Source organism: Caretta caretta, chromosome 3 (genome assembly GCF_965140235.1).
Source record: "Caretta caretta isolate rCarCar2 chromosome 3, rCarCar1.hap1, whole genome shotgun sequence".
Classification (NCBI taxonomy): domain Eukaryota; kingdom Metazoa; phylum Chordata; order Testudines; family Cheloniidae; genus Caretta; species Caretta caretta.
The window spans coordinates 89,223,589-89,245,629 of record NC_134208.1 but is presented as its reverse complement, the minus strand read 5'-3'; positions in this window follow the sequence as shown (position 1 = coordinate 89,245,629).

Sequence of the window (22,041 nt, the reverse complement as noted above, 5' to 3'; positions counted from 1 at the left end):
AAAGGTTTCTCAAAAGCCTCTTGGACAAATTGTCCCATTTGCTGTATGCATCAGTTTGCTTCAATTTAATGTACTTACCTCAGTTGCTCCTTGTTTCGCAGAAGAATTAATGGTTACTGGAGTTCAGTAGTTTTGTGCCCTTGCTAGTCATCACTGTGCTGTAGACAGGGCTCATCCTTCTGGGTTTCTTCCGGGTCCTTGAAATCCTTTCTTCCCTTTAAAACTCCAATTAAGGGCTGGTCTACACTACTGCTTAAGTCAATAAAAAGAAAAGGAGGACTTGTGGCACCTTAGAGACTAACAGATTTATTTGAGCATAAGCTTTCGGTGAGCTACAGCTCACTTCATTGTAAGACAATGTAACTTATGTCGCTCAGGGGTGTTGTTACCAGATGTGCCCGTTACTTTGGGGTATGCTCATTTATTAGGGTTACTCTTCTGGGGTGGGGGTGTTCTGTAATTCTATTAATGTCACTTGCGTGTTCATATGGAGCTCTACTCCTTCCTTCTGCAAGTCCGCTCCCAATGGAGCTATCCTGCAGTACCTAGGTTCCCCAGGACTGGATTCCTCCAGCCCTGGAACTAGATGAATGCACGCTCGCGCACGCACACACACACACACACACACACACACACACTAACAGAGCAAGTCTGAGCAGACCGTGTCAATCAACACTCTCAAGCTGATTCCCTCATATGTCCCTGTACTCAATGGGCTGGGTTAAGCAGCACCTTCAAGCTGTCACCCTTATGTGCCCCTGGTCTCAATAGGCTGGGCTGAGCAGCACTTTCAGCTGCCCCTCCCCCTTAATGTGCCACAGATTTAACACGTCCCTATCCCACTTTCACATCACAATTGTACTGGTAATAACCCACTTGATGAGCAAGCCCCACAGTATTTGAATGTTATAATTCTTGACGTCTGATTTGTGTCCATTTATTCTTTTGCGAAGAAAGTGTCCAGTTTGGCTAATGTACATGGCAGAGGGGCATTGCTGGCACATGATGCCATATATCACATTGGTAGATGTGCAGGTGAATGAGCCCCTGATGGTGTAGCTGATGTGGTTAGGTCCTATGATGGTGTCCCTTGAATAGATATGTGGACAGAGTTGGCAACTGGGTTTGTTGCAGGGATAGGTTCCTGGGTTAGTGTTTTTGTTGTGTGGTGTGTAGATGCTGATGAGTATTTGCTTCAGGTTGGAGATCTGTCTGTAACTAAGGACTGGCCTGTCTCCCAAGGTCTGTGAGACTAAGGGATCATCCGTCAGGATAGGTTGTAGATCCTTGATGATGCGCTGGAGAGGTTTTAGTTGGGGGCTGAAGGTGACGTCTAGTGGCGTTCTGTTACTTTCGTTGTTGGGCCTGTCCTGTAGTAGGTGACTTCTGAGTACCCTTCTGGCTCTGTCAGTCTGTTTCTTCACTTCAGCTGGTGGGTATGGTAATTTTAAGAAAGCTTGATAGAGATCCTGTAGGTGTTTATCTCTGTCTCAGGGATTAGAGCAAATGTGATTGTATCTTAGAGCTTGGCTGTAGATAATGGATCGTTTGATGTGGTCTGGATGAAAGCTGGAGGCATGTAGGTAGGTATAGCAGTCAGTAGGTTTCCTGTATAGGGCGGTGTTTATGTGACCTTCACTTATTTGCACTGTAGTGTCCAGGAAGTGGATCTCTTGTGTGGATTGGTCCAGGCTGAGGTTGATGGTGGGGTGGAAATTGTTGAAATCCTGGTGGAAGTCCTCAAGGGCTTCTTTCCCATGGGTCCAGATGATGAAGATGTCATCAATGCAGCACAAGTAAAGTAGGGGTGTTAGGGGACGAGAGCTGAGGAAGCATTGTTCTAAGTCAAACATAAAAATGTTGGCATACTGTACAGCCATGCAAGTACCCATAGCAGTGACGCTGACTTGAAGGTATACATTGTCCCCAGATCTGAAATAGTTGTGGGTGAGGACAAAGTCACAAAGTTCAGCCACAAGGTTTGCCGTGATATTATTGGGGATACTGTTCCTGACGGCTTGTAGTCCATCTTTGTGTGGAATGTTGGTGTAGAGGGCTTCTACATCCTACTGTTACTCACACCTTCTTGTTAAGTGTTTGAAATGAACCACCCTGATTACCACTACAAAAGTGATTTTTCATCCTGTTGATAATAGCCCACGTTAACTGATTTGTCTCGACCCCCCCACTGGGTAAGGCACTCCCATCTTTTCATGTACTGTTCTATATATCTTCCTACTGTATTTTCCACACCATGCATCTGATGAAGTGGGTTTTAGCCCACGAAAGCTTATGCCCAAATAAATTTGTTAGTCTATAAGGTGCCACAAGTACTCCTCATTGTTTCAACAACTATGGTATGGTAGCAATTTCTGGTCACCATGAGCCTGAACTGGTTTTGTGTCAGCTACCTCTCACCTACACCCAGAAACACAAAAGTAAAATGTGTCCTTCCCCTAATACACTTTTTAATATTAAATATGTATACACATTGCATTAGCCTTATTATCCTTCATCGTACAAATTCCTGTTGATTAAAGTATTCCCATTAACTTAAATGTGACTATTCATGTGATTAAGTGTTACATAAGGATTTGCAAAACTGAGTCCATACTTTGTACATTTGGTGAGTGACAACGGTTCCGTGTAATAAGTTCTCAAACATTTAACAGAAAAATGTTGGTTCTGAGCTGCAAGACAAACTTATGAATGTCTCCCTTGTATACGTAGACTGTATCTCTGATTTTGAGAAATATACTATATCACATAGTCTTTTGAAAAGTGTATGGGATGTATCCTGAGTTACTATAAACTAGCACAGGTCCAGTGATTTCAAAGGAACTACATAGATTTACACTAGCCAATGATCTAGCCTCTATGTCTTTGGGTGCATCTACACTTTGAGCTGGGTGTGTGTGAACTCATGGAGACATATTTGCACTAGCTCTCATTGACCAAGTATGCTAAAAGTTGAAGTAGCCAAGGCACAGATGGGTGCTTACTCGGGAGGGCCCATCACACTACCATGGCTACATTAGCTCAATGATAGCTAGCGTGAATATGGTTCCTTGAGCTTGGGTATAAGTGCAGACATATCCTTTGAGTCAAAGTTAAGGTAGTTTTAAAAATGAGTGAGGTAAATTTTTGCTGTGGTTAAATAAATATATGAACCACAAATATAATGGAATATATAAATTATCTTAAAACTAATCTATTCCATATTTTAATGCTCAAGGCTTTGTCACAGTTGTAACTTTATTATGTAGCTTGTTGGGTTATATTAATTACTGGACAACATCTCTGATAAGTTGCCAGAGACTTTTGCATAGATATGTGGACACAGTTGGCAATGGGCTTTGTTGCAAGGATCGGTTCCTGGGTTAGTGTTTTTGTTGTGGGGTGTGTGGTTGCTGGTGAGTATACTGATATACTCATCTATTCAGGGGACACCATCATAGGGCCTAATCACATTAGCCACACTATCAGAGGCTCGTTTACCTGTACATCTACCAATGTGATATATGCCATCATGTGCCAGCAATGCCCCTCTGCCATGTACATTGGCCAAACCGGATAGTCTCTACGTAAAAGAATAAATGGACACAAATCAGACGTCAAGAATTATAACATTCAAAAACCAGTCGGAGAACACTTCAATCTCCCTGGTCACTCAATTACAGACCTAAAAGTGGCAATTCTTCAATAAAAAAACTTCAAAAACAGACTCCAATGAGAGACTGCTGAATTGGAATTAATTTGCGAACTGGACACCATTAACTTAGGCTTGAATAAAGACTGGGAGTGGATGTGTCATTACACAAAGTAAAACTATTTCCCCATGTTTATTCCCCCCCCCCCCCCCCCACTGTTCCTCACATGTTCTTGTCAACTGCTGGAAATGGCCCACCTTGATTATCACTACAAAAGGTTTTTTTTCTCTCCTGTTGGTAATAGCTCACTTATCTGATCACTCCCTTACAGTGTATATGATAACACCCATTGGTTCATGTTCTCTATATAGATAAAATCTCCCCCCTGTATTTTCCACTGCATGCATCCGATGAAGTGAGCTGTAACTCACAAAAGCTTATGCTCAAATAAATTTGTTAGTCTCTAAGGTGCCACAAGTACTCCTTTTCTCGATACTATTTAGTTGTTCATTTTTTTGCTCTTATTCATTCTCAACATACATTTGACTTCAGTAATCAAACTCCCTCTTGATAATTGCCGTTTTTTTCTTCTCAATTTAACTTTTCCTCCTACAGTAAAAACTACTGTTTTTCTATGTCTCTTAAAGTTTTCTTCTATTCATTTTTCTTTTGTTATTTTTATGAAAAGTAACAAATCTAGTCAGAACACTAACTAGGCCATAATCCACTCAAAAGTGGTGCTTACCACCAGTTAATGACCAGTCAATTATTTAATGACCTAAAGGAAAAGGAGGTTAATGTGCTAAGAAATTAGCCATTCACTAAAGTAATGATGGATTTTGAAGTGATTATTGGTATTTCACAGCTGTAAATGATGATTTATTTTTCTTTTAATGGAGCAGCTATGGTGGATGTGGGCATTATTTGAATGTTAATAATTTCCTGGTGACTAACAATTGATTTCATAACAATCAAATCTCAAAACATGCTCTCTTAAAGCAATAATTTAAAGTCTAATATTTCATTTGGGATCTTTAATTAAAGGTTTAAACCCAAGCGTCAAAGTTTCCCAAAGAACCCAAACCAGAGTCTATACTTTTGGGTTTCTAAATCAAAAATACCATGCTTAATCCTGGCAGAAATGAATTATTATTCAGTAGGAATATTTTATGGTTAGTATTTGTAATAAAAATTTTACAAGAATAGGAGGGGACATTTCTTCATGGTCTATAACCTTGCTAAGAGCTCCTACAAAATCACATTAAGACTCATAACTCAGCCGTGCCAGATATGCTATAACTATGCCAAAACTCTCATCCATGCCTTTATCTCCTCATGTCGGATTACTGCAATAGACTGTGAAGAAGACTTCCTGAAAGAATTATAAATCATTCTAATGGGACAAACCAATATGCATTTATTCCAGCTCTGTAAGCGAGATGCACATTTTATGTTATAAATGCTTCTATCACAAAGAACTCTTCAAAACTACATTTTTAAACTGTTGTGAATACTGTATGTTTTCCAAGCTCAGGCTGATAATCTTTCATCATTGCATCACAATTTTCAGACTGTATAAGAATAGCCAAAACAATATTCTTGATTAGTTAATAGATGCCAGAGCATGTCCACTGATATGTGCAGGAGACTGCCTGGTTTTCAGGTTATTCTAATATAGCCACTTAGTGATATTTGATGGTAAAGAAGTTTGAACCATATGCCATTATTAATTTGGTGTATATACAAGGCTGTTAGGAGAGCTAGTGAGAAAACAGGGGCTGCAATGTATTAGTTATATTGATGATACCCAATTTTACATGTTCATCATATTGGACCTGGCTGGTAAAGTGGAAGGAATAACCAAAATCAAGAATTGTTATGAAACTGATATACAGGAGTGAAGAAGCGCTGGCTGAAGCTGAGACAGACAAGACTGAAGTAATTTGGGGGAAAGCAACCAGACAATTGGCAAGAGTGATATCTGTACCCCTGCTTGCAGTACATCCATCATTTGTGACTCAGATTCACAGTCTTGTCATTTTACTATATCTGGTGCTGTCCTTGAAAAACCATGTAGCAGCTAGAAGAAAAGGAGTACTTGTGGCACCTTAGAGACTAACAAATTTATTTGAGCATAAGCTTTCGTGAGCTACAGCTCACTTCATCGGATCCAAAGAAACACATTTTCTCATTTCAATCTAGCTGAGAGACTCTGACCTATCATGTCAGATGAAGACATTGATTTCATCATCCACGTATCTGTCATTTCAAAACTAAGCTGTTCTAGTGTTCCCAACACTCTCACAAATCTTGGGAGACAGGCCAGTCCTTGCCTACAGACAGCCCCCCAACCTGAAGCAAATACTCACCAGCAACCACATACCACACAACAGAACCACTAACCCAGGAACCTATCCTTGCAACAAAGCCCGTTGCCAACTATGCCCACATATCTATTCAGGGGACACCATCACAGGGCCTAATAACATCAGCCACACTATCAGAGGCTCGTTCACCTGCACATCCACCAATGTGATATATGCCATCATGTGCCAGCAATGCCCCTCTGCCATGTACATTGGTCAAACTCGACAGTCTCTACGTAAAAGAATAAATGGACACAAATCAGATGTCAAGAATTATAACATTCATAAACCAGTCGGAGAACACTTCAATCTCTCTGGTTACGCGATTACAGACATGAAAGTCGCTATTTTACAACAAAAAAACTTCAAATCCAGACTCCAGTGAGAAACTGCTGAATTGGAATTCATTTGCAAATTGGATACAATTAACTTAGGCTTGAATAGAGACTGGGAGTGGCTTAGTCATTATGCAAGGTAGCCTATTTCCCCTTGTTTTTTCCTACCCCCCACCCCAGACGTTCTTGATAAACCCTGGATTTGTGCTGGAAATGGCCCATCTTGATTATCATACACAATGTAAGGAGAGTGGTCACTTTGGATAAGCTATTACCAGCAGGAGAGTGAGTTTGTGGGGGGGGGGGGGGGGAAACCTGGATTTGTGCTGGAAATGGCCAACCTTGATTATCATACACATTGTAAGGAGAGTGATCACTTTAGATAAGCTATTACCAGCAGGAGAGTGGGGTGGGAGGAGGTATTTTTTCATGCTTTGTGTGTATATAATAAGATCTTCTACACTTTCCACAGTATGCATCCGATGAAGTGAGCTGTAGCTCACGAAAGCTTATGCTCAGATAAATTTGTTAGTCTCTAAGGTGCCACAAGTCCTCCTTTTCTTTTTGCGAATACAGACTAACACGGCTGTTACTCTGAAACCTGTTCTAGTATGTTGCAGATGGGTCTACACAATACGAACCCTTGGAAACTCAAACTAGTGAAGAATGCAGCCATCCATCTAATGAGTGGTACAGAATGCACAGAACATAGAGCACGGGTAATCCAAGTATTGCAACAGTTTCCCCACATGTTTCTGGATAAAGTTGAATGTGATGGTTTTAACATAAACAGCCCTACACAGTCTAAGATCTTACCTGAGATACTTCCTGTTGTCCCACGCTGTATTGTCACAGTTACCATCTGCAGACATTCTCAAGTGGGATCCCCTCAATTTAAGGAGAGGGGGAAGTTTTTTCCCCCATGGTGGGGTACTGGCTCCAGAATTTGTTTTCCTTCTTGGTCCACCAGAGTTTGACCAATATATTAACCTTTCAGGCAGGTTACAAATCCCATCTTTTGTCATTGACATTTAGGGCTGTTGTGATTTTTCTAGGTGGACTAGCTGGTGTCTGAATGCTGGGTTTAGCTGTACTTTTATCTGATTGTATTCATATGCCTTTGAGTTATCTCTCTCATATAATTTTCTTTACCTCCCATAATTTTACTTTATTGCTGAGCGTCACAAGATTTCTTTTAAGAAACACTAGGTGGAATTCTGGCCCCATTAACGTCAATGGCAAAACTCCCCCTGACTTCAATGGGTATGTCTAAACAGCAGCTGGGAGCATGCCTCCTAGCCCAGGTAGACAGACTCATGCTAGCTAAGCTTAGGTTAGTGCACTAAGAATAGCAGTGTGGACAGTGTGGAACAGGTGGTGGCTTGGGCTAGCCACCCAAGCCCAAACTCGCCTTATTCCCTGGGTCCTAGCTCAGGCGGCTAACCAGAGTTGCCTATGCTGCTATGTCCACATTGCTGTTTTTTTAGCTTGCTAATCTGAGCAGAGCTAATGCAAGGCTACCAAGGCTGGCAGGCATGATCCCAGCTCCAGTGTAGACATATCCAATGGGGCCAAGATTTCTCCTACTGTACAGGTGTGATTATACTGTAAACATTTATATTTTACAAGTGTCATTTTACACACAGTCATGGAGTAATGCTGCCATGATCTTTGAGATCATTTCAATAAAAGTTAGGTCAGAGACTGCTGGTGCATGTGAATTCACAAAATGGTAATTTAAAGCACTGACTTATCATGCTTCATCAGAGAAAATGACACTCATGATCATGTAATAAAATACTTTATGGCCTGTTGTTCAGAACCATAATTCCACTTTGCCACAAGTAAGATAAAGCTATAAGTCATTTTGCTCATCTACCATTAAGGTATATATTGCATTCCCAGCCCATGTACTGTGAATACAAACCTGACAGACTCTCAGCTGCACATGACAGAAGCCTTCTAAAACTGTTGAACTCAGTAAGCTGGTTTTGTATCTAGCTGCTCAGATACAAAAGATTGTTTGAGTAGAAAGGGAAATATGCTGATCATGGTTGGTTAGTATATGAATCTCTTCCCATGGGGCTTTGTGGCTTTATTTGTTCCTTCAGACATACTAGTTAATGCTTTGAAAACACAGTTTATTTGGGATTAAGAACATCCCTTTTGTAATTCAAGAACATATATCTTCAAGAAATATATCTTGATTATGAAATAGCAGATTTTTTCCAGTGGTCTCTCCATCTCTCAATACAATAACTTGCTCATATGTCTCTTTAAATAGGTACGGATTTTCTCATTTAGTGGGGAATATGGAACAATCCTATTTATCGCTGCTCAGAGAATCCTGGCTTAGAACAGAGTAAATGTTTCTTTAGATAAAGAGCACTTTAATATCTTGTGTGCAGAGCAGCCATTAAGGGAGTTATGAGGAGGGTTAGCAGGACCAGGCTTACAGTTTGTAGAAAACTCTGAGATTCTTTTGGATAAGTATCCATATATTGTATATGTAAAACATTATTTGACTGAACGTAAATGGAATATAAAGTAAATGGAATATAAAGCAGTGTTACATGCAGATAGTGTACCAAGCAGTTGTGTAAAAGTGAAGATGATCAAGTGCAAACTCACAAGATGAATATAGAAACTATAAAAATGGGTGAAACTCATGCTTAACATACACTTAGAAAAGTAGATTATACACCTCAGAAATACAATGGAACACTGTTTTATGGGTTTGGTTAATTTTGTTGAAGCTGGTAGGTGTAACAGCTGCCTTTTGTTCAGGATAAGTGTAAAAGCAATTGAGCTTCCTAATAGAACCCGGTAAGCTGAAACAATAGGGGTGCCACCTAAAGCACAGGCAATTGGCAAAGCTTGCATAGAAGCTGAACAATGTGGCCCAAGGGGGTTCCCTAGGGAAGCATATAGAGACACAGGGGCTGGGCGTTGCTTGGTAGAAGAGGGTGTGTGTGAGATGGTGTGTGTGAAACAGAGAGACTAAGCAAAAGGCCAAGGAGACACTCAGAACAAGCACTGGGAGTGTGGCCCTGAGAAAAATCTCCTTTTATTTCTGTCCAGTGACCTACGAAGCAGCACCAATGATGCCAAGAGGCATATCCAGTCTTTCTCAAGTGAAAAGATCATCTGCTTGATATGGGGAAGAGGGTATGAAGATGTTCCAAGAGGTGCTTCAGGGAGCCCCTGGGGTGGTAAAAAGCATGTGCATTAAGGGGGGAGATTTTAACTGCCATTTGTGCCTTGAAAAATCTCCCTCTAAATAATTTAACACATGAAAATAACTTTCCACATAGAACATTAAAAATGATTTAAAAAACCCCCATGTTGTAGTAGTATAGTGGGGATGATTAAAGGTGGGAAACTGTAGTCCTTCACATGGCATATCACAAATCAGAAGTGAATAAACATATACCAGCCACATTAAATCATCTCAGTGCTATTTAAAAGCTTGATAAAGTATTCTGAAAGATCAATTAGGAGAACTTTAAATGTTAAAAGTTACCAAAACTGGCAGATGTATACGTGTTTGGAAGTGTTTTAAATGTAAATACCCCCAAACATATTTACCTTTCACGTGCAGTCTTATCCTAAGCTGCTTGTCAAAGATGAAGCCATCCTCCAAGAGGTAACAGTTACTTTTTAGTATTCTAATCACAAAGAAATGTTATATATACACAGAGGTTGACTCTCTGTGCTGCCCTTCATTGTGCTGCAGCCATGGTTAAATGATTCACAAAGAGCTGGGAAGAATGATGTATGCAGGAAGCCCGATGGCCAGCTTACTGAAGGTGTGAACAGAGGTGGGTCATGGAGGAGAACAGAAATGCTCCCCTTTTAGAAGACTCATGAGGAAATTGCTTAGGTTTTTAAAAACTGAATACATTTTTCCCAACTCAGCATTTTCATACCATGTTCACAAGACAAACGAAGTTGGAGAAGTTGAGAATTTTGGGACACTTCTAATATGGCAACCCTTTTGTGAGTTATTCATTCTGGGAATTGCATTTTGCCTTGCATTTTGGGACATTTGATCACAAATCCCATAGTACCCAAGACCACTTCCAGCATGGATACCTTCAGAGATATGTCATTCGCCCAGCTCCCAGTTTTTGCTATATAATTAATTGAAAAGCTTTCTAATATAAGGAGTTAAGTACTGGAATAGGTTATCAAATGAGGTTATGGAAACCCCATCATTGGAGATTTTCAGTGACAGGTTAGATAAACACCCATCAGGGATTCTCTAGGTATACTTGGTCCTGCCTCAGCATGGGGGGCTTTGACTAGATGAACTCCTGAAGTCCCTTCCGCACCTACATTTCTATGAGTCTATGAAACAGAAGGGCACCAGGCTGCATTAAAATGAAGAGAAGGTGGCAGATGATTCATAGATTCTAAGGCCAAAAGGGATAGCTATGATCATCTACGCTGACCTCTCTTGTATACACAAGCCATAGAATTTCTCCTAAAAGATGGATTAAAACATGTCTTTTAGAAAGATATCTAATCTCATTTTAAAGATTACAAGCAATGGTGAGTCCACCATCTGCTTGGCGAGCTGTTCCATTGTTTAATTATCCTTACTATGTCTTATTTCAAGGTTGAATTTGTTCAACTTTCAGTCATTATATCTTGTTGGTTATGCCTTTGTGTACAGGAATGAAAGACACCCAGATCTCCCCCTCCCAACTATTAGATATTTTTTTCCCTTGGTAAGGAGCTACACACAATGATCAACCTTTTCTTCAGTAAGCTGACTGGACAGAGCTCCTCAAGCCTCATATTGTATGGCTTGTTTTTCAACCCCTGGATCATTTTTGTGCCCCTCCTTTAAATTCTCTCCAGTATTTTCACCTCCTTCTTGAAGTGTGGACACCAGAGCTGGACACAGTATTTTAGTAGTGGTCTCAGCAATGTTGTGTCAATGCACAACTTCCCTACTTTTACTTCCCTACTTCTGCTCGATAGTCCCCTTTTTATATAGCCAAGGATCACATTAACTCCTTTTGGTGCAGGTATCCATCATGACACCTAAGTCCTTGTCTGACTTGCTGCTTTCCAAGACAGTCTCCTAACCTGTAGGCACAGTCTGCATTCTTTGTTCCCAGCTGTGTTACCTTGCATTTGGCTGTATTAAAACGCAGCTTGTTGGATTGTGACCATTAACCAGGTGATGCAGGTCACTCTAACAGTACCTTGTCCTCCTCATTATTTACTATCCCACCAATCTTTATTTCATCTGAAGACTTTACCAGCAAATGTTTTATATCATCTGGATCATTGATAAAAATATTGAATAGTATTGGACCAAGAACTGATTCTTTGAGGACCCTGCTTGTAATAGCTCCACTCATTGATATCTCTCCATTAACAACTACATTTTGAGACTTGTCAGTGAGCTAATGTGTGCCCTGTTATTTCCATATAATGCAAATGTATAATACCACGTTAAATGCCTTGGAGAAATCCACGTATACTATATCAACATGTTACCTTTATTAGCCAGGTCTGAAATCTTGTCACAATAAAATAAAAATAGGGAGTCTGCTCTCCATGAAACCATATTGATTGGCATTAATTATAGTTTTAGCCTCTAATTCTTTGCTTAGAGAATCCCAAATTTACTGTCCCATTATTTTGCCCTGGATTGATGTCAGGTTAATTGATCTGTGATCACGAGGTCTTTTGTCTTTCAGCAAACCATCCCTTTTCAGGAATGTGTATGCTTGAAGTAAAACACATATTTAAGTTCCATTGACTTTAATGGGCTGTAAACATATATTTAAAGTTAAGCATGTGCTTCAGTGCTTTGAAGAGGGATGGACGTAAGCACCTGCATAAGTACTTTGCTGAATAATTGTTGAAGAGATGGCACTAATATATAGTTCTGCCCAATCAAGTGGCCCAAGATTTTGGGGCATTACCGGTGCCTAATCACAGGTGGATTGCAGTATTATGACCAGAAGTTACTCAAAGCATTGGTGGGAAAAGGTAGCTTTGAGGATCGTGATAGAAGGTAATTCCTAATGGGAATATCTCAATAATGTAGGCTATGATTTTATTATTTTGTGAAGAGTTTGCCCTGACATTAAAGACCCAGTCTACCTGTATGTGAGCTACAGTCCTGTGGACAAGAGACATGCTATTTGCTTGTTGATGATGCTAACCACCTCACGGCTCACTTGTTTCTTGTAGGCAAGTCAACAATTGGGGCTTGTGAGAAGGTATAATTTCTCAAATACAATCCACACACTATGTAGAGTTTAAACTCCCACTCATCCTGGAGTTTGGTTTTTATTAACACTAGTTAATACCACAATATACATTTTAAACTCACAATTTCTTTGGGTGCTGGCAGTGATCCTACATTGGAACTATTCAGTCCATACCCTAGACCCTCCCTCTCTTTCTGAAGCATGCCTCAAACCTGTTTTATATTCAGGTGGGGGTAACAAGCCACTTGCCTCAGTGAATCAGCAAAATCCATTTAGCACTTTCCCAGCAGGATCCTGCTGCAGCATTCCTGGCCTCTTTAAGAGGTGTCTGGGCCCAGGCTACCCAGGACAAGCTACCTTAAAGGGAATGAGCCCATCTAGGCAGCTGGTAGTAGAAAAACAATCATCTAAGCCTGATAAAAAGGCTATCATGGCTCAGTTGTTGGGGGTGCTCACAGAGAGAGAAAAGCTTTCCTGAGGGAGAGGCACGCCAAGGGGAACGCAGGCCCCAAGGAGGAAAGCTGTGCAACCCCTCTGAACCCAAGCGGAGAGATTTTATTTCAAGTTTATTTGGCTTTAATAAAGTAGAAACCCAGCACAGTACACCCTTTTGACTTTCTTAAGGAGCCCTGGGGGAAGGGAAATTAAGGCAGAGAGTGCCTGGAGTACCACACTAGGTCAGCAGGGGATGCTACAGGGCAGGCTTACTAATAGACTGGGGAGTTTCAGTAAACACTTCCAGCCTATCACAGGGATAGCATGGTACAAGGATTCCAGACAGTTTGATTGGTCCCTTACTCTCAAATGTGGAAAAGTAAAAATGGCCACCATATGGGTGGAAAATAAGCATGTCAGAGGAGATGTCAACTTATGTAAACGAGGTGATTAGATAGATTTTCCTATCTTTGGCCTATTCCTCTTACTTGGTGGCTGTATATCAATGCTCCCAGTCTTGATCAATGCTTCCACTTTTCTGCATAGCAGTCTTCCCCTGCACTATCAGGCTTCTGTTATTTGTGTGTGAAGACAAGGCAATTTTTAATTCATTACCTGACTTGAGTTCTGTTGAACATAGGTTGTTCTATCATGCTCATCATCATAGTACCTCAGTGCCTACCAGAAATGCATTTAGCAATGGAATTAATATGTCACATGCACATGAAGTATGTGCAGTTGAGTGTCTTGTTATGAAAGGGTTTAAACACACACACATTGATATGTGCTCATGTTAGAGGTGCAAGGTTAAAGAAGTACACTGTGCATTTGGAAGAGAAGTTGGTGAGGTTTGGGATGGTTCTTAGCTCTTGGAGGAGTTCATTCTACAGTTTCAGATTGGGCACTAAGAAAATTCTAGTTTTCTGCACAGATGGGCTTTATCCTTTTGGCAGAGAGTTCCATCGTGCCAGAGGAGCATAGTTGTTGACCACTGACTTCATCCTGGAGCTTTAGGCGGTCTTTTAGATACCCTAGTCCCAGGCCATAGGGCACCATGAAGATAAGGACCGAGACCTTGAATTTGAGTTGAAATTCTATGGGAACCACTATCATCAAAGTCACAATAGGTATCAATAATTCTCATCGCTGGTAGACCAAACCATTTGCACATTTGTCTCACTGCCTCCTCACCGTATCCAGGAATCATATGTAGTGGCCATTTCTCTTTGTCAACAATGAAGAACCGCTTCAACAGATTAGCATATTGACTCTTCCTTAGTATCAGTGCCATCATTTGTATAATTTGATGAGATAGGGCAGAATAATCAGGCATTCATTTTATTGCTCCAACTTTCAGAAATTGTTTTCCATTCATTTTTACAAGATGGTTCTCAGTGTGATGGTCTTGAATTTCCATTCTTTAGCTGCGCATCTGGACTCAAGAATCTTTATGCTGGGTTTTTCTTTCATAGTTTTTCATTCTTATTCAGAATGTGGATGGTATTGTACCTCAGTTTATCTCAGTACATCACCAAAGCATCTCAATGCTGAAGCAGTTCACAAAGACTTGACAGCTCAAACAATGCAATATACATTATGCCAAGATCAATCAAGAATTTAGGTGACTGAATTCTTTTCAACAGCCCAAGAAACAGACTGCTCTTTGTTGTCCCTTTGCATGTCATGAGATGCAGTCTCAAAGTAAATAACTAAAATGATAACAATAACTAAAAATGATCTCAAACAGCAGAGATGGTGCAATATGAAGTAGTGGATTCAAAAACAGGCCCAATATTTCTTAGCTGTTCATCCACATCTTTGGCACATTATTTTAGTTCTTCCTTGATTTTAGGTGAATGGCTGTAAAGTGTATACAGTTTATCAAAGAAGATTTCAAAGTGATTTACAGCTGTTACTTCATTTATCAGAACAGCAACTGTTAATTCCAACCTGTGGTTTAAACAGTGCCACACTATAATGTTTGAATACTTCTTCACAATATAGCTAGCTACATCAAATCTCTTGCCAAGCATTTGAACATTAGCACCTTCACTTGCAAATGCCACAAGATTTCTAAAGGTAATTGTCATCAAAATTGTACTTATTGAGGCATTTTTGCGCACAGGCCACAATAGATGAAGCAGTCTTATCTGCAGATTCAATCAGGTCCAGAAACATGAAGTGAGGATCATCATCCTTTGAGGTCTCACAAATTAGATATATTATAACTCTGTTTCATTGCTCAGAGTAGTTCATTCATCAATAGTAATTGATATTTTTCCTTCACTCTCTTGATCTCAGCAAATGCCTTTCAGCACATTTCAGATGAGATATTGTCTATAATGTTTATAGCACTGAACTATGAATCCAGACCTATTTCAATAAGTACACTATTTAGTATTTGTAGTTCAATGACATCAGGATAGTTGGAGTAGGGTCTGTCATATTTAGCAATGTAATACGCCATTCTAATTACTTTCACAGTTGCTTCGACCTCTGATTTTCTCATATTGTCAATCTTTTTTTTTTTCAAAAAAAATTGTGGCTTCTTTTGACATTTGTACTGCTAACTTACATGCACTTGAATCCTTGTGTTCCTTTATTTTCTTTAGAAAATTTAGAGAAGTTAATTTGAACTTCTGACTACCTCCATAAAGAGAAACAGAAAACTGATACCATTCTACAGTTATTGAAAGGCCTTAATGCTTTTATACTGATAGAGATGAACCTTTGCTACAGATAACACATTAAAACTTACCATCATGGCAGGCCAACCAAGAATATTCCTCTTCTTCGCACTCCACATATCTGCCAACCAGACTTCAAGCCAGTTGATCTTTGGCTGTTGATCAGAAACAGACTTCTTCTTTTGAAGAATTATCTTCATGTTTCCCTGTAACTATGGTAGGAACTTCACTGTATTCCATTCTGGTAGAGCTTCATTTGTGTTTACAGTTAGACTCGAAGTCAATGCACTACTGCTGCCTTCATCAGCATTTTTAGTCTTATTAAAGAAGTAGTAGTAGATAGTGATAGAAGAATTTCCTAATCCCTTTTTTTCATTGCATTACAGGGCTACTGACTTATTGTTCATTTGCTAAAATGAGGTCACCTTGGAACAGTTCCTAAGCTACTACTTCAATTGACTGGACCTTTACTGAAATCCAGGAGTCAGTGGGAGGGAAAGAGGTTGTTTTCTTGCATCCAGTGCAGATGCAGGAAAGAAATTACAACCAGAAACTCAAGGTTTGGTCCAAAAAGGGTGACACAGAACATGTTGGGCTGGACCACTCTTGGCAAAGTTTCAGTCTGGCATACACCAGGACCAACATGGATCTACTGTAAAGGAAAGCAAATGTTTTAATAGGGGAATTCATATGTTTGAGCCAATATTATATTTCCATTCACCACGGATGGACCAGCCAACAAATATATAGATTCAACATCAATATGAACCCATCAGCTTTGGAATTGATCACACTGTAAATAGTTCTGATCAGAAAACCTCTTCCAAACATGCCCATAGACTAGGATCAAACAACGCAAATTACCTATGAACATAACCACCTACAATTCACCAGGATAGGCTTGTTCTAGTGAGAGGATGAGCAAGAGGAAAAACTACATGTCATTGATAGTCACGTCACCAAATAATGCACTATTGGAAGGTATTCAGATAATGTGGTGATAAGAGTGATACCATTAGAACCTATATAGTATAAATTCTTAGTGTAAAGCCACATGTGACATTTTGGGGATCACTCAGACCAGTAGGAGGTTCAGTTATCACATGCCCTGTAACCTTGGGTGCCTTAATGTTATGCTGCTAGGGTTCACAGCCCTGACCAGTAGCCAGCCTAAAGCATAAAGGTCTGACCCCAGCTGCAACCAGCCTAGTTACTCCTTGCAGGTTGACACCAACTGCCCGTCCCGTCCCAAGTTTCCCCAGATCCCTGTACCTCAAGTTCTTAACTACCAGGCACTCAGACCTTATCACTCTGGATCATTATTGCTGAAGGAATGAAATCTGCTCCCCAAGTTATCAGCTCACTCTGGCACATGCGCTGGACACAGTTTGCACAACAGAATCCTGCTTGGGGTAAAAAACTCCTATGTTTATTTCATAGAAAAAACCCACAGATTCAAAGGTAAGCTAGTAAGGAAAAGAAAACACAAGTTACACAGAAAATAAACATAAAGATGCAAACTCAGGCTTTATATTTCTATATTAGCTAAATTCCCTTTTCCAACACAAGTGACTTATTTCCTATGAACAATTTGCCAGAATGCCCTCTGTCCTAGAAAAGATTCAGTGTTTCATGGACATGCTGGCTCTCCATTTCTGGATAAAACACCCAGACCCAAGCCTGTTCTTAAAAGATTCTCTCTTTTTTTACTTTTTAACTTCATTCTCTTAACATAACTACTCATGGACACTCAGAGTGTGGGAAACTTTGTCTTTTCTTAGTTCTTCTCTACACTACAGGGTTAGGTCAATGTAAGTTGCCTTGTATGAACCTAGCTGTGGAAGTGTCTTAACTTAAATTTGGCTCTCACAGATGAAAGTGCTTCTCTATGCCGATTTAGTGACACTGTAGCATAGAGTCACGGTCAACATAATCAGGTCAATACAGTGTCAGTGCAGACACTGTGTTGTTATTCTCTAGCAAAAGCCAATCTTATCAACGCCAACGATAACAGAAAACATTGGAAATTAAAAAATATCAGATTGTTTATCACTTTCTTAGGTAGAAAATAGATTATTTCTTACCCATTCTGTGTATTGAATTATCAGGATTCCTGTTTCACTTATTTATAAGTAGTATTTAATACAGTTCTGGAAGGAATTTACACCTCTGTTTCAATTATTGTAGATATTAAGTTGTCTTCAAAGTTACATGGAGAGCTGTTGTGGTATCTATATTGTGTTTCAAATGTCAGTGTTTAAATGTTAAACTGAAATAATATTCTGATAAATAATGTACAATTCAGGAATTATAGATATAGATATGGGTAGATATGGGAAGGAGGGACTAGGAAGTGGAGAGGACTCAACTCCAGCATTTTTCAGTAAGGGATGCAAAGCAGTGGAAGACATAAGTACTTGGCTTCATTCCCTCCTCCTAGGAATGCCTGTAAATTTGCTTCACCAGAACTGGGCCTCTATGGAATTTTGGGGCAGGCCAAGGCGAACATGGAACAAGAGTGTCATGGGCTCATAGCTCACCACTGGACTGGTGCCTCCTCCTGGTTACTCTGGGGATTAGCTCGAGGCCAGCGCCTCCTGTGTACGGCTTGCACACTGTTATTGCGTCTGCCTGCAACCCCTCTCGCAGCCTCAGGAACCGTAGCACCTTCTTCACAACTCAACCCTCTGGCAGTGTCACCGTCTGTATTCCCCACTTCTGGGGGTTAATATCTCAGTCTAATAATCATGCCACTTCCCCAGTGGCAAGTGGAGGAGGGTGGGACCTGGGCCTCCCTACTACTTTGGATCCCAGCCCCGGGACCCTGTGGATAGTAGCCTCCTGTTGCACCTCTAGTTCCTCTCACCACCACGATCCCTTGGGCCACTTCCCTAGGGCCCCAGCACCTTTTCTGCCCCGTCTCAGGGCTCTCAGCGGCTCAATCCCTGCTGCTAGCCAGGAACTCTCTCTTGCTCCCCCAGACCCTGCAAACAACTGACCTATCCGTGGTGCAAGCTTTCTTTCAGCCTGCTAGGACAGTTCTCACCCCTTGAGCTCCCTGCAGCAACTGATCTCTGTTCTGCCCTGCATCTTCTTTTATGGGAGCCCACTGGGCTCTGATTGGCTGCTTCTTGCAGCCTCGCCCTGATTGACTGCATCCCACACAGCCTCTCTGGGGTAATTTCCACTGTTCCCTGCTGAGATTAACCCTTTTTACACCTGCATGGGGCCAATGCCCCATCACAAGGAGACCAGCCACATTCTGCAGTATGATAACCTTCCTAGCCAACAGAATTCCAAGTGGAAATGCATTCAGAAGTTATTGCCACTTGAAGCAGCATTATCTCACATTTGCTTCCCACAGCAACTGAGAAGTAACAGGGACTGGGGGAAAATCATTAGAACAATGAGGATCAACAGTTTTTCTGTGGAACTTTGCATCTGGGAAGGAGTTGGGCTTTCTTTCGCACGTAACTTCAGGTGCCATGGGATTAAGAGACCGTGAATCCTCCTCTTTCCCCTCCCTCCCCCCGCCCGAGACCATTCCCAACTGGTGGGGTATAGGACCAGAAGGTGGACAGTGTGGAATATCAGCAAGATCAACATCGTGAGTTCCTGGACTCTCTGCCCTTCCATCCTGAGGATTTCTCCACAGATGGGGCCAACTTATCCCACATTTCTTCACATAAGGATCCTCAAGGGCTGCATGAAGCATTTATCAGACAAGATACAGCAATCAGCTAAAAGTCTGATCAAACAGGTAAGTCTTGAGCAAACATTTCAAATGGCCTTGGGATAGATTTCCAACTTTTTTTTTTTTTTAGTATAACATGTGAATGTCTTCCTTTCTACAGCACACAATCAATCCTTGGAGAAACAGAATCAGATCTCAAATGCAAAAAACAGAGACACCTCAACAGGACTGGAAAGCAAGGGACTGGAATGCAAAATTCCATTGTTCAACAGTGCAAGGAGTACAACTTTGTCATAGTCTCCCTAGCAGATAGATAGATAGATTACCTAACTGAGAGTATTAGAAAAATCTGGTTGGTTAAAGGCAAATGTGAATATATGCCTGATGTTATGAAGTGAATAGTAAAGGTAAGTCCTGTTCAGTAATGTTTTAAGTTTTGGTGTATTGCACATGGCACAACACTGTGTGTTTTTAGTTCTTTTCAGGTTCATTTTGAAAAAAAGAAAGTAGTGGGAGGAAAAATAATTGAACAGTGGTTTTTTTTTCCCCACTACTTCTATAATATCTGAGCTCCTGTATGTAGCCAATTCCAAGTGGATGCCAGTGTAATATTAGTCTGGGGCATAGAGTGTGAAATTTTGATTTAATAATGTTCTCTTCATTAGTTCAGAGACAAAAATATCCCTAGACTTTTCCCCTTTAAGGATATGCCACTTTACTTATTTATATTCATACAAGCTCTTTTGAGGATGGAAAATGCAGACTCTGAAATATACTGAAAAAGAATAGCACCTTTTAAAAAATGTTGTACGTAAAGAGAGGATATATTGGACAGAGCTGCATTTATTACTGTTAGTTGGTGCTAGTAACCACTTTAACTACTGATGCGCCAGATTATCAATGGAAATTCCGATAATATCAAAGGCTATCTACATCTAGAAAGTTATTTGCAGGGTTGTAGCCCTGTTGGGCCTATAATATCAGACAGACAAGGTGGGTGAGGTGATATCTCATATTGGACTAACTTCTGTAGGTGAAAGAGACAAGCTTATGAGCTACACAGAGATCAATTTCAGAGCTGGGAAAGGTGATCAGGCTATGTCTACACTACAGTTTATGTTGGCATAATTTATATTGCTCAGGGAGAGGGGTGAATAAATTACCACCCTGAGTAACATAAATTACACTGACATAAGCACCAGTATAGACAGTGCTATGTCGGCAGGAGAGCTTCTCCTACTAATATAGCTTCTACCACTCATGCAGGCTGGAGCAGTTAAGCCGACGGGAGAGCTGTGCCACTGTAAAGTCTTTAGTATAGCCGTGCCCTCAGAATGTCACAGATAAATTCCAGGTTGAACAGATTGTTTAGCATAAGCCATTTACACATATTGTAAGGGACCTATTGCAAGGTGAAGTGACCTATTAATTCCTCCCTACAGACATAGGACAAAAAGGGGCGTTACAGACTGTTGTGATAAGCCATAAATCCAGTGTCTTTATTAAGACTGTGGTTTTTTTAGGGCCTAACAAAGTTATGAATTTAAGCTCCCAGGCTTGCATTTTGAAGGTATTGTGGAGGCTATGGAGACTTCTCAGTCTTTAGACTCAAAGCAAAGGTTGCAGCTGTGATTCTGCAGCATTTTAAGTGTAGACATACCCTAAGTACCTTTCCCAAGGCCTAAAGAAGAGCTTTGTGTAGTTTGAAAGCTTGTCTCTTTCACCAACAGAAGTTGGTCCCACAAAGGATATTGTCTCATCCAGCAAGTTACACAGGTCTACTCATCCTTTTCAACCCATGCATTAAAATTAAATATGAAACAGGAAAGAAGTTAGGTTAATTCTCAGTGAGTGATATTGTTCACTACCCAGAAATGAAACATCAAGAACTCCCTCTCAAGAAAGCAAACTTGAAGTGATTTTTAACTTTAACAACAATTAGACACTAGATAGAGAAGATTGCTCATACCTGTTTGCGTAGTAGCTCTAGAGACTGTAGATATTACATCTCACTGGAAAATGCCTGTGTTGTAAGTTTTAAGGAAGTATGTGGAACGAGATATATTTGTGGGAGCTTCATTTCCTCTCTGTTTACATGCAATTACTCACAAATCAAATGAAAATGAGGAAAAGCAAATCAAGACAAAAAGAAAGGATGTTATTAGGATTTAAAGCACTTGACTAGAGCTCAGGAAATCTGTGTTCAGTTCTTGGCTATTCCACTTCTTTGTGACTTTGGGCAAATCACTTAATCTCTCAATACTTCAGTTCCTCATTATAAAATGGGGCTCTTACTACAAATAATTGCATGCTTTTTGAGGCACTGCCAGGGCCCACAGATCTTGAACACTGGTCTACAAGGCTTTTAAGAGTTAGGCAGGCCCAACCTGCCACCCACTGCCCTAAAATAGCAGCTGAACTCTCACACAGGATTCCAGTCCTGGGAACTGACTGGTGAAACCCTAGGGTCCTGATTGGTTTCCAGTCTCAAGCACAGGAATAGGAAGTTGTCCATGTAGCTTCATTCTCCCAGCTCAGGATACTTCCTCTGCAGTACCTGCTCCTGCTGTTCATTTCCTGGTAACCAGACTCTGCTTGCTTCCTGACACCTGACTCTCGGTTTGTCCCCTGGCATGTG